The sequence below is a fragment of the Choloepus didactylus genome, chromosome 21 (genome assembly GCF_015220235.1).
Source record: "Choloepus didactylus isolate mChoDid1 chromosome 21, mChoDid1.pri, whole genome shotgun sequence".
Classification (NCBI taxonomy): Eukaryota; Metazoa; Chordata; class Mammalia; order Pilosa; family Megalonychidae; genus Choloepus; species Choloepus didactylus.
Window position 1 is genome coordinate 8,774,621 of NC_051327.1, and position 10,941 is coordinate 8,785,561.

A 10,941-nucleotide genomic window follows, 5' to 3' on the forward strand; every position below is an offset into this window, starting at 1 on the left:
TTCTTTTTTTTTTTTTTTTCTGCCAGTATAAATCTGCTTTGAACATCTCTAGGAATTATTTATATCAGTCACTGTATTTTTCACTCCAATATTCCTGCTTGATTCCTTTTTGTGGTTACTATCACCTTATTGATATTCTCACTATCTTCATATATCATTATCCTGCTTTCCTTTATTTCTTTGTCCATATTTGCTTTAGATCTTAGAGCACATTTAATGTTATTTTAAATTCTCTGGTCTGTACAATGTCTAGGTTTCCTCATTGATGGCTTCTTTTGCTTTATTTTGTTCTTTTGTATGATCCACCTTTTCCTGTCTTTCTTCATGCAGCTATGTTTCAATAATTATCTCATAGAGTTTTAACGACCCTGTCACCCACTTGTATTTGTGGAGTAACTTCTGGGACAGGTGAGGGAGACACAAGTGTCTTACATTAGGCCTTCACTGTCCAGAGATGAAGTGGTGTGGCTATGCGTTCATGCCAGTATGTAAATAAAGGTCACTCTATCCTCAGGAACCCAGGAAAGGGACCATACTGGGGGCATGGACTGGTGCCACATTGGCATGGAGAGGAAATATAGGACGTGTTAGTAAGGGAGCCTTGAGGTTATCCTACCATTTAAAGTTGTCTTTTTCTTGATTCATAATTTGCTTAGTTACTGTAACCCTTTGAATATTCTCAAGAGTTCAAGAGTTCTGAGAATTTTCATTTTGCCAATTATTGCTTGTTTTTCGATGTGTCTTTAGATATAACAGAACGTTCATAGCGTCTTACTCTACCGTCAAGCTGATGTCAGTCCTCTATGCTCCTTTCCTTCATTTCTAAAATTTGTACATAATTTATTACTTCCTCAAACTTAAAGATGAAAAATTAGTACACTTACTACCCAATTTAACCTCTGATTTTATGTAATGTATATTTTTATCATGTAAAAGTATATAGTATTCACATATTGTTGTGCTATTATAATTTAACCATCCATGTTTTGCATGTAGAATGATTCCAAAAATTTAAATAACAACTTTAGGCAGTTTCAGCATGGAAGCAGAAGAATATAGGAATATATATTGCATAATAGAGCTGGTTTAAATTTACAAAAAGTAATCTAGCTTTTTTATCTTTGTGGTATTCAGTCAGTGAGCACTTGTGGACCCTGGAACAATGGGAATAACCACCAAGGTGAGGCAGCTCTCAATTCATCTGGTACAAATATCCAGAGAAAATAGGGCTATGTAAATTTAACAATCCAGTATAAAAGCAGCTGGGGCATGGCACCCTGATCTGGTGGAGGAGGTTTGTGCTGGACACAGCAGTGACCATCACAGTCTGTTCCTCACTGGCACCAAGAGAGTTCATGTTTTCATTCTTTCATATCTAAATCATTGGGATAATGTCTTAACTATTCTTCTGATTCTAGTCTTGTTAACACAAGTTTGCTAGAGTTATCATAATAAAACTGAAGTCTCCCTGTTTCACTCACTAGTTTAAAGACCTTTCAGCATCTCCCCCATTGTCCTTAGCATCAATCCTTAACAGGATTCTAAAACTGTTTTTGATCTTCTATGCTCATGTCCCTCCAGCCTCATGTCTTGCTATTTATACTGCTACCCTCTCAGTGACCAGCACAGTGCCTTGCACACAATGGGGGTCCAAATACAGTTGTCAAAAGAGTTGATGTATTGGTAGCTACAACTCTACTGATTTGTTCACATTTCCTAGTTATGTAATACTCTTTTTGACCTCATGAGGTTTGTAATATATTCCCACTCCTAGGAATCCTTTCACTCCAATTCTTATGGCTATTTACCCTTGAAATCCTTTCCATCCTTCAGGACCCATTTTTATGTCTTTCATGATGGAGACATTTCCTGACCCTTTCCTGGCCTGTGCTGGGTGTTCCTCCCATGTGCTTTAACAAAGCACCCAGCATGTTGTAATTTATGCCCTCTCATAGCTATGGATCATAACTTCTTGGAAACATTTCAGTATGTCAACATCTGAGTCTCTTTTTATTAGTCACTGAAACCTAGAAATTGTCACAGTACCTTGTATGTTTATTGGGCTCAAAAACATTTGTCAGTTAATGAATGAAGGACAATAGGGAGTAATGGAATAAGTTAATCTAAAATTGATTTTGTGTAGGCTGAACCATACATTTTTTACAAAGCAGTATTTAATCTGTAGTGTTACCAAAAAGTAAACTAACAGAAAAATACAATATTCACAACCCACATTATTAAAATAATGAAACCATGCTGACAGCAAGGAGAATACCAAAGTAAACTATTTGCTCATTCACTGTGAATCCTTGTTTTAATTTATTTCTCATTCCCAAGATTAAACAAGAGTAAATAATATTGTGATTCCTCCATGAGATCTAGTGGGATTTCTCCATAGAATCTGAATCAAAGTAAGCAACAATTCACTAGCATGCAATATTATTTATTTTGGTTTATATTTATCCAATGTTAGTGTCTGACTGATACTCTTCTACATTCATTCAGCAATTATTGCTGTTAAGCTACTTTGTCAAAATAATTACATCTTGTTGGCAAGTATTTATGCAGTATGCCTGCGTATTTAACAAATACCTATTTTTGCCTAACTTTCAAATATTATTTGATTAGATTGTATCTTCTCAGTTATAATTTTATACAGGTTACATGAGAAATACAAGTTGTTTCTGAAGCCCACATGGGATAATTTTTATTACCTACAAATCAGAGACTAAAAGCTTATTGCTCATATAGCCCTGAATTGCATTTAGATACCATGATGCTGCAGGCAACAAATAACCATGAATTTTCTTATATAAAAATAAGCAGTTATTACTGAAAAATTATTAGATTTAAATCTATAGAGAATGAAATGATATATACAATGTGCTTAGCACAGTGTCTGGCTTAATAAATTATTGCTATTATAATTATTTAACCTTTCCATCATCATTGACTGGTGGTGTCTCATAGCTGTTAAGAGAATAGTGGTAAAATCAGTCAAAAAACACATCTGTTTTGTTATGGTCCCCTTTCAATCAGCACCCCCCCCCCACACACACACAAAATGATAACAGCAGCTAACTCTTCAGATTATTACAGAGATTTTTTTTCCAAATACCAATGTATTTTGTTAATTTTTATTTTTTATGGCAAGAAGAGTCTATGAAGTCATAAATGTGGATGAAGCAAATAAAGGTTTGCTTCAATTTGGCAGAATTTTCCAAAAATGCCAAAAAAAAATGATCCTTAGTTGGGTTTTCTCCAGTTTATTGCACTGATTTTTGCTTCCTTCAATGAAGAAAGTATGAACTGTAGTGATTAGTTGTTTTTTTTTTTTTTCTTTCTTCAGTAAATATTCCTTGTGGAGATAATCCCAAATAACATTTTGATCCTTTCCTCAGATGAAATTTATTGAGCTCCAGATACATTTATTTGTAACCTGAAATAGATTGCCTACTGCACAGTTTCCTAACAGCATTTTTCATCTGGTCGTTTCTTAAGGTATAAATTAAGCGATTTAACAAGGGAGTTATTATAGTGTAGAATACAGCAACTGCTTTATCAATGGCTAGAATAGCTGCAGGTCTCATGTACACAAATATGCAAGGCACAAATTATAAGATGACCACTGTGATGTGGGAGATACAGGGCTTTGTGCCTTCCCTCCAAGCTGTGGTTCCTTAGGGAGCACAGGATGACCACATAGGAGACAAGCAAAAGGGTGAAGTTTAACAGGCAGAGGAACCCACTGTTAGCAGTGACAAAAAGCCCTAGAGTGTGGGTGTCAGTGCAGGCAAGATTGAGCAAAGGATTCAGATCACACATGAAGTGATCTATGATGTTAGGGCCACAGAAAGGTAATGGGAACATGAAGAGGATCTGGATGGTTGCATGATGGAAACCTCCCACCCATGACACTCCCACAGGCAACCCACACAACCACTGGTTCATGATGGTTGTGTAGTGCAAGGGCTTGCATATGGCCACATAGCGGTCATAGGCCATCACAGTAAGCAGAATGACCTCAGCACCTCCAAAGAAATGTTCCCCAAAGACTTGGGTCATGCATCCATTGAATGAGATGGTCTTATTTTCATGGAGTGAATCTATGATCAGCTTTGGAGTATTGACAGAGGAGTAGCCGGCATCTATAAAGGAGAGATAGGCCAGGAAAAAATACATGGGGTATTCCAATAATGGACTGGCAATAATGGTGACCACAATGACTGTTTCCTACCACAGTGGTGATGTAGATGACAAGAAACACAACAGATAAGATTTTCTGCATTTTTAGATTCTGTGAAGGCCCAGTAGAACAAATTCTGTCACGTTGTTTCTGTTCTCCATGAATTTCAGGTGGCTCTTAGTTACATTACCTGAAAAGAAAACAATTTTTATTAATGAAACTTTGAATTTATTAAGCTTTCCAATTATAAGAAATAATAAATGTCAGTATTGTATTGATTTGTTGGTCTTCATGAGTTTTTCCTTAGATGGAAATAAATGTTATGAATTCTTGAAGCTTACTAAAACTTCCTCACAGTTGAAATTCTGGTAAGAGTATAATTATGAAGAAATTTTGTAAACACATAGGGCAGTTTATCATCTGTGTTCACTGAGGAATAGTAACTTAATTTAGAAGTAGTGCAAAGTATAAATATTTTCAGATGACTCTGGAAATGTAGGCAGAAGATAGATGTAAAGGTCGTGAATATAAAGTTAAAAAGTTTACCCTTCATCTGTGGGTAATAGAGAAACATGGAAGATTGAGAAAATGAGTGGAAGCATAAAGAGGAATCTGGGGAACGAGAAATATTGGGATATTGCTCTTGTAGAGATCTTTGTGTATCTTGGGGGAAGAATGAGACAGAGAAACTAGATAGGAGACTATTTATAGTAATTGACTCAAGGAATAACTGAATATGGGTGATGGTAATGAAAGAAAACAAAAAAGGCATTGCATTTATAATGTTATTTGTCTGAAGGCAATTAGTTATACCATAGCTAATAATATATTTATGTTAACGATTCCTTGCTATGTATACAGCATGGTGGTATGAGTTTTGTACATGTGATTTCATTTAATCCTTGTAACAAACTGTGTTGTTGGTATTGCTCAACCATTTTGCACATGAGGTAAGAGTATCCAATACTAATGCTAATAGTTATAGTAACAGTGATAACATGAGCTGTTCACATCATGTTCTAAGTGGTTTGCAAACATGGCTTGTTTAATGCTCTCTACATACCTTTGAGATGGGTACCTTTATTAATTTTGTACTTACTTTAGACACCAGAAATAGGAAGCAGTGAGAGATGAATTATCCTTCCCAAGATCAAGTAGCTAATAAAGGATAGAGTCAATGTTAGGTCTAATATTTTTTTCATTCCATCCCTTAAACCATACCCTATATTGTTATAACAAGCAATGCTGAAATAATAATCTACTTTGATACTATATTAAATATTGTAATATTTATTATTTTAATACTACTTTGTAGGTAAGTTTATGTCTGTGTGTGTATGTTTAATGCTATCTTGGATTTCTTAAATATTGAAAGAAATGTGCTACTGCTTTCACTAAAGGGCCTCTTTATCTTGCCTCTCCCTCAGTCCCTGCTCTCTACTCTCCTATCTATATCCCTCTCTTTTGGTCCCCTTGTAGATGCTGCAAAATGCTGAAACTGACTGTCACAGTAGTTAAGTGTACTGATTCTAGAGTCATATAGACTATATAATCCTGGTTCTTCCATTTTCAACTTCTTTTACCTGGGGTACATTCCTTTGTTCCTTGCTATCTCACCTCCTGTAAAATGAGATAATAATATCCACCTCTCAGGTGAGAGTATATATAGACATATCCAGACAGTACTGAGGACACACATAGATCTTTCATATATTCAGTTTTATGACTGTGTATGCACCTAGGAGACAGGAAGAACTGATATTTAAGCCATATTCAGAGAAACATTTAACCATGTAATAAGCTCAAGAAAATCACCTATAAATGTATTTTTAAAGAAGCCACAGAGACTCATATTATTTAACTCATTCAGGTAGCTGATCCCACTAATGATTCTCCATGTTAGTGCTTGCACCATTCTAATCAGCTGATTGTTATGTCATTTCTTATTAATTTTTCTGTCTTAACTTTATATGAAGTATTTTAAAATATTGTTTCCATCATTATGGTTAATCTTCATTAGTTAAGGAGATTGCCATATGATAAAAGCATGGTACCAGATGTCAGAGATCTAAGTTACAGGCCTTCAAATTGCTTAACCTTTATAAGCCTCAATGCAGTAATTTGTTAAATGAGGTTTTTGATAATTATTTTAGTTTTACTGATTGGGATGGGGATGAAATACTTTATTACTATATTTTAAAAGTGTTTAAATTATTTGTAAATATGGAAAGCAACAAGCTTTACTTTTTAATTTAAAAAGCTTTTTTTAAAAATAAAAGTACTATTGAAAATAATTACCTTGGTAGTCTTGATAGAAGATCTTAATGATTTTGGGGGTATTCACAAAAAACTCTATCATTGAACTCACCTTCTCTAAGAATAAATAACTTCTCATATGAAAGATGTTACACACTTGGAAAGAGACTATTCAGTTAATTAAAATCAACAGTTCTTAAGAAAATGCTTGTAGGAGTCTAAATCTTTCCTTTTAATCTAAAAACCTGAAAAACTTTTTCACAGAAAATCTAGGATTTGAATTTAGAATGGACTCACTTGAAATAATATGGATAAGATCTTATGTATATGGATGTCTCTGTTCCTGCTGTGCAAGAGGCGGAAAGTGTGGTGGAAACACATTTAAATGGGTCACTCTGCCCATGAGGAATCTTGCTCTGGAGAGTTCAACAACAGCACATCATTTTCGCCTTGCATTGAACAGATATTTAAAGGCTTCCATGAAGGTCAAGGACCTGGTCTTGTAGGTGCTGCTTGCTCTCCCAGGAATAAATTATCTCTTTTGATGGAAAGGCTTTGTCTCAGAAACAGATATTCTGAGGAGCCAAATTTGAGGAACATCATTCATTCATGGGAATTGAATTCCCTCCACTTGGAAACTTAACCAAGTGAGAGTCCTTGTTCTCTGCCTGAACCTCTGTTGTTGAGAAAGATGGATACCCTGTGAATAGCAGGGCAATAACATCCCAGTTTGTGAATTTTTGATACAGTCTCCCTGTTGACTCATGTCACAGAGGACCTTCTTTTTCTTAAAAGTTTTAAATCTTTTCTAGAAACCTGCTATTTTTAATACTGACTCAATTTCTGTGCTTGCTATAAATTTATTAATATTTTCAATTTCTTAATCATTTGAGTAGGTAATCCATTTGTTTCTAGGAATTTATCCATTTAATTTAGGTTATCAATTTTGTTGGTATACAATTACATATAGTATTCTATCACAATCATTTATATTTCTGTAGGTTGATAGTAATGTTCCCAGTTACACTCCTGCTTTTAGTAACTAATTACTTCTGCTTTTAGTAATTGCCTAAAGTTTAGCCAATTTTGTCAACTCAACAGAATAAGGTATAGTGCTTCTATTGTTTCTCCATTCTCTATTTTGTTTATGTTTGCTCTAACTTTTAATATTTCTTTTTCTGCCTGATTTGAATTTAGTGTTCACTAGTTTCATTATTCCTTAAGGTGAAATGTTAGGTTATGCATTTGAAATCTTTCTTGTTTTTCAAGGAATACCCTTACAGTTATAAATTTCCCTCCAAGCCCTGCTTTTCTACATCCCATCAGTTTGATTTACAGTGATTTCATTTTAATTTGTACCAAATATATGCTAATTTTCATTGTGTTTTTTCACCCATTGATTGCATAAAGGTGTGTTTAGTTTCCACAAGTTTGTGAATTTTACAGTTTTAATTTTTTATTGATTTCAAATTTCATTCCATTGTGGTGGTAAAAATACTTTGTGTGGTTTCAGACTTTTTAAACATATTTTGCCTTGTTTAATGCCCTAACATATGTGCTGTCTTGAAGAATATTCCACATGCACTTGAATAGAATGCTTATTCTGCTGCTTTTGTAGTGGAGTGATCTACATATTTAGCTAGAGATACTTGGTTTATAGAGTTGTGCAAGGCTCCTCTTTTCTCATAATTCTCTGTCTACTTGTTCTATATATTATTGGAAGTAGGGTATTGAAATCTCCACATATTATTCCAGAACTGTCTCTTCTAATTTCAGTTTCATCAGTTTTTGCTTCATTTATTTTAGGACATTGTTGTCATGTGTACATAAATTTATCCTCTTTATGAATTGATGTTTTTCTCATAAATATAGTGTCCTACTTTACCTCTCATAATTTTTTTTTACTTAAAGTCTAATTTATATCAATAAAGCTCTTCCATGTCTTGTCATTACAGTTTGCATATTAAGTCTTTTAAATTATGTGGGAATAACAGGAGTTGCAAACACAAAATAAAATTGTAATAACTTAGATATTTACCTATGTATTAATTGCTGTTCTTATTTCTTTTTTTAAAGAGAAGTTGTGGGTTTACAGAAAAATCATGCATAAAATACAGGGATACCATATATCACCCTATTATTCATAGCTTGCACTGGTGTGGTATATTTGTTATAATTTGTGAAAGCACATTATAATAATTTTTTTCTGTTAATTCTAGTTCATGGTTTCCATGGTTTAACTTAGGCTTAACAGTTTGTGTTGTACAGTTCTATGGCATTGTAAAGTTTTTATTCTAGTAACATATACACAGCCTAAAATATCTCCATTTAACCAGATTCAAATATACAATTCAGTACTGTTAGTTACATTCACATCACAATCATCGCCAAAATAATATCCATTAACAAAGTTTTCCATCATCCCAGATAGAAACTCTGCATATTTTAAGTCCTAACTCCTTATTCCCTACACCCACTCCATCTCTTGTTAACCTATTTTCCAGATTCTGACTCAATGAGTTTTCTAATTATTTCATATCAGTGTGATCATATATTAGTCCTATGCATCTGATTTATTTCATTACACATGATGTCTTTATGTCTTTGAGGTTCATCCATGTTGTTGTATATGTGTCAGAACTTCACTGATTTTTACAGCTGAGTAATATCCCATTGACTACATTTTGTTTAGCTGCTCATAGGTTGATGGAAACTTGGGTTGCTTCCATCTTTTGGGAACTATGAGTATTCTTGCTGTGAACATCAGTGTGCAAGTATCTGTTCAAGCCCCTGCTTTCAAATCTTTTGAACTGGGAAGAAGTGGGATTGCCAGGTCATATGGTAATTCTATATTTAACTTCCTGGAGAACTGCCAAATTGTTCTCTGTCACTTTACATTCCTACCAACAATGAATGTGTGTTTTTATAGCTCCACATCCTCTCTGACAATTGTAATTTTCTGTTTTTATAAGTAGTGGCCATTCTAGCGGGTGTCAAATGGTGTCTCATTGTGGTTTGGATTTGCATTTTGCTCTGTGTTGGAACAGTCTTTGAATGCTTATTCAGACTGTTCACAACTCTATTTATCCTTCACTTCCTGATTGAACAGTGTCTGATCATTGGGAAGAGATAAAAGCTTGGGTCTTCTCAGGACTTTTCTGAGCATACACCTATCCCTGGACATACATGTGGACTTCAAAATTACCTGCCATACAGAGAAGCTTTACAATGACTTTATTTTACTATATATATCCTTCCAGAGGCTCCTTCTTCCCAGATTTTTCAGACTCTCCGCTGCCTTCTCCACCTGTTATTCACTGCCTCAGGCAGCTGCTGCCACAGTATTTGCCTTTGGTTCTTTAGAAAACATGAAAGGGGTTTCCAGCATTGGGAAGTTTTTCCAAGGCATGAATAACAAAGGCAACCCCAAGAGTCAATTCCTTACAGAGCTACCATCTGGTCAAAATGCATGCTCACAATTCTTTCAAATCAAGGTGTGTTTGCTCCTAGCACACCAGGAACATGGACTGCTGCTGAGATGGTAACATGGAATGATTGGTGGGTAAATTTAAATGCTACAATGCTGTAACTACATTTATCAAGTGCCTTCTTCATTAAGCATTCTCCTGGTTGTTGTATGTTTGTGATTATGTTCCAGAGTTCCAAAAATGTTGAGTCTACTTTTTGACATTTTTATCATTGCCTTAATGAAACAATGGGGTTTTATAATTCCTTACTCTGCCATTTTTGGGGATGTCACAAATCTATTTTTTAAGGATGCCATATCATAAAAATAGTGGGTTTATTAAAAAAATTTAAGATTGGTTTACCATCAGATAATCAGTCATTATTATCATAATTCACCAATAAAGAAAATAAAAGAAAAAAAGTCATCTCAATGTATGTAGAAAAATATTGACAAAATCCACACCCATTTACCATAAAAACTTGTAACAATGTAGGAATACAAGGAAAATATCTAATATGACAAAGGACATCTACAAAAAGCCTGCAGTGAATTAATTGTGAAAGATCAAACAATTTTATTCTTTTTTATTTTGAGTTTTTCTTTTCCAGAAATCCTTTGATTTTCAGTTCACTAATTAGTATTACTACAATTCTGGTTACACTTACACTGGATTGAGGAAAACCAAGAGAGAATTTATTTTAAGAACTGATGAGTCTGCTAAGAGCGAACAGTTGAAAAGTCAGTAGTTGATAATCCTGTATTCTGGGTCCTGACAAGTTTGTATGTAAGAACAATCCTATTACTTACTTATTTGTCAGTATTTTTCTCTGATGCTGATCATAAGGCCCATGATCAACAGGGGGTTTAGGAAAATGTTTGATTTCAAGTCTAGCACTTGTTGGTAATATTACAATGTATGTAATTCTTGAAAAATAAGCTTTCTTTGATGAATTGTTCTCTTCTTGCTTGCTTGCTTTCTTGCTTGCTTTCTTTTCTCTTTTCCACATTTTCTCATCAGTAAATGTTTTAT

The 10,941-nt window shown here is 34.2% G+C and overlaps 1 pseudogene; it reads right to left on the reverse strand.

Annotated features, from left to right (window-relative positions):
• Positions 1-3,428: 3,428 nt before the first annotated feature.
• Positions 3,429-4,347, reverse strand: LOC119518224 (annotated as a pseudogene).
• Positions 4,348-10,941: the final 6,594 nt, after the last annotated feature.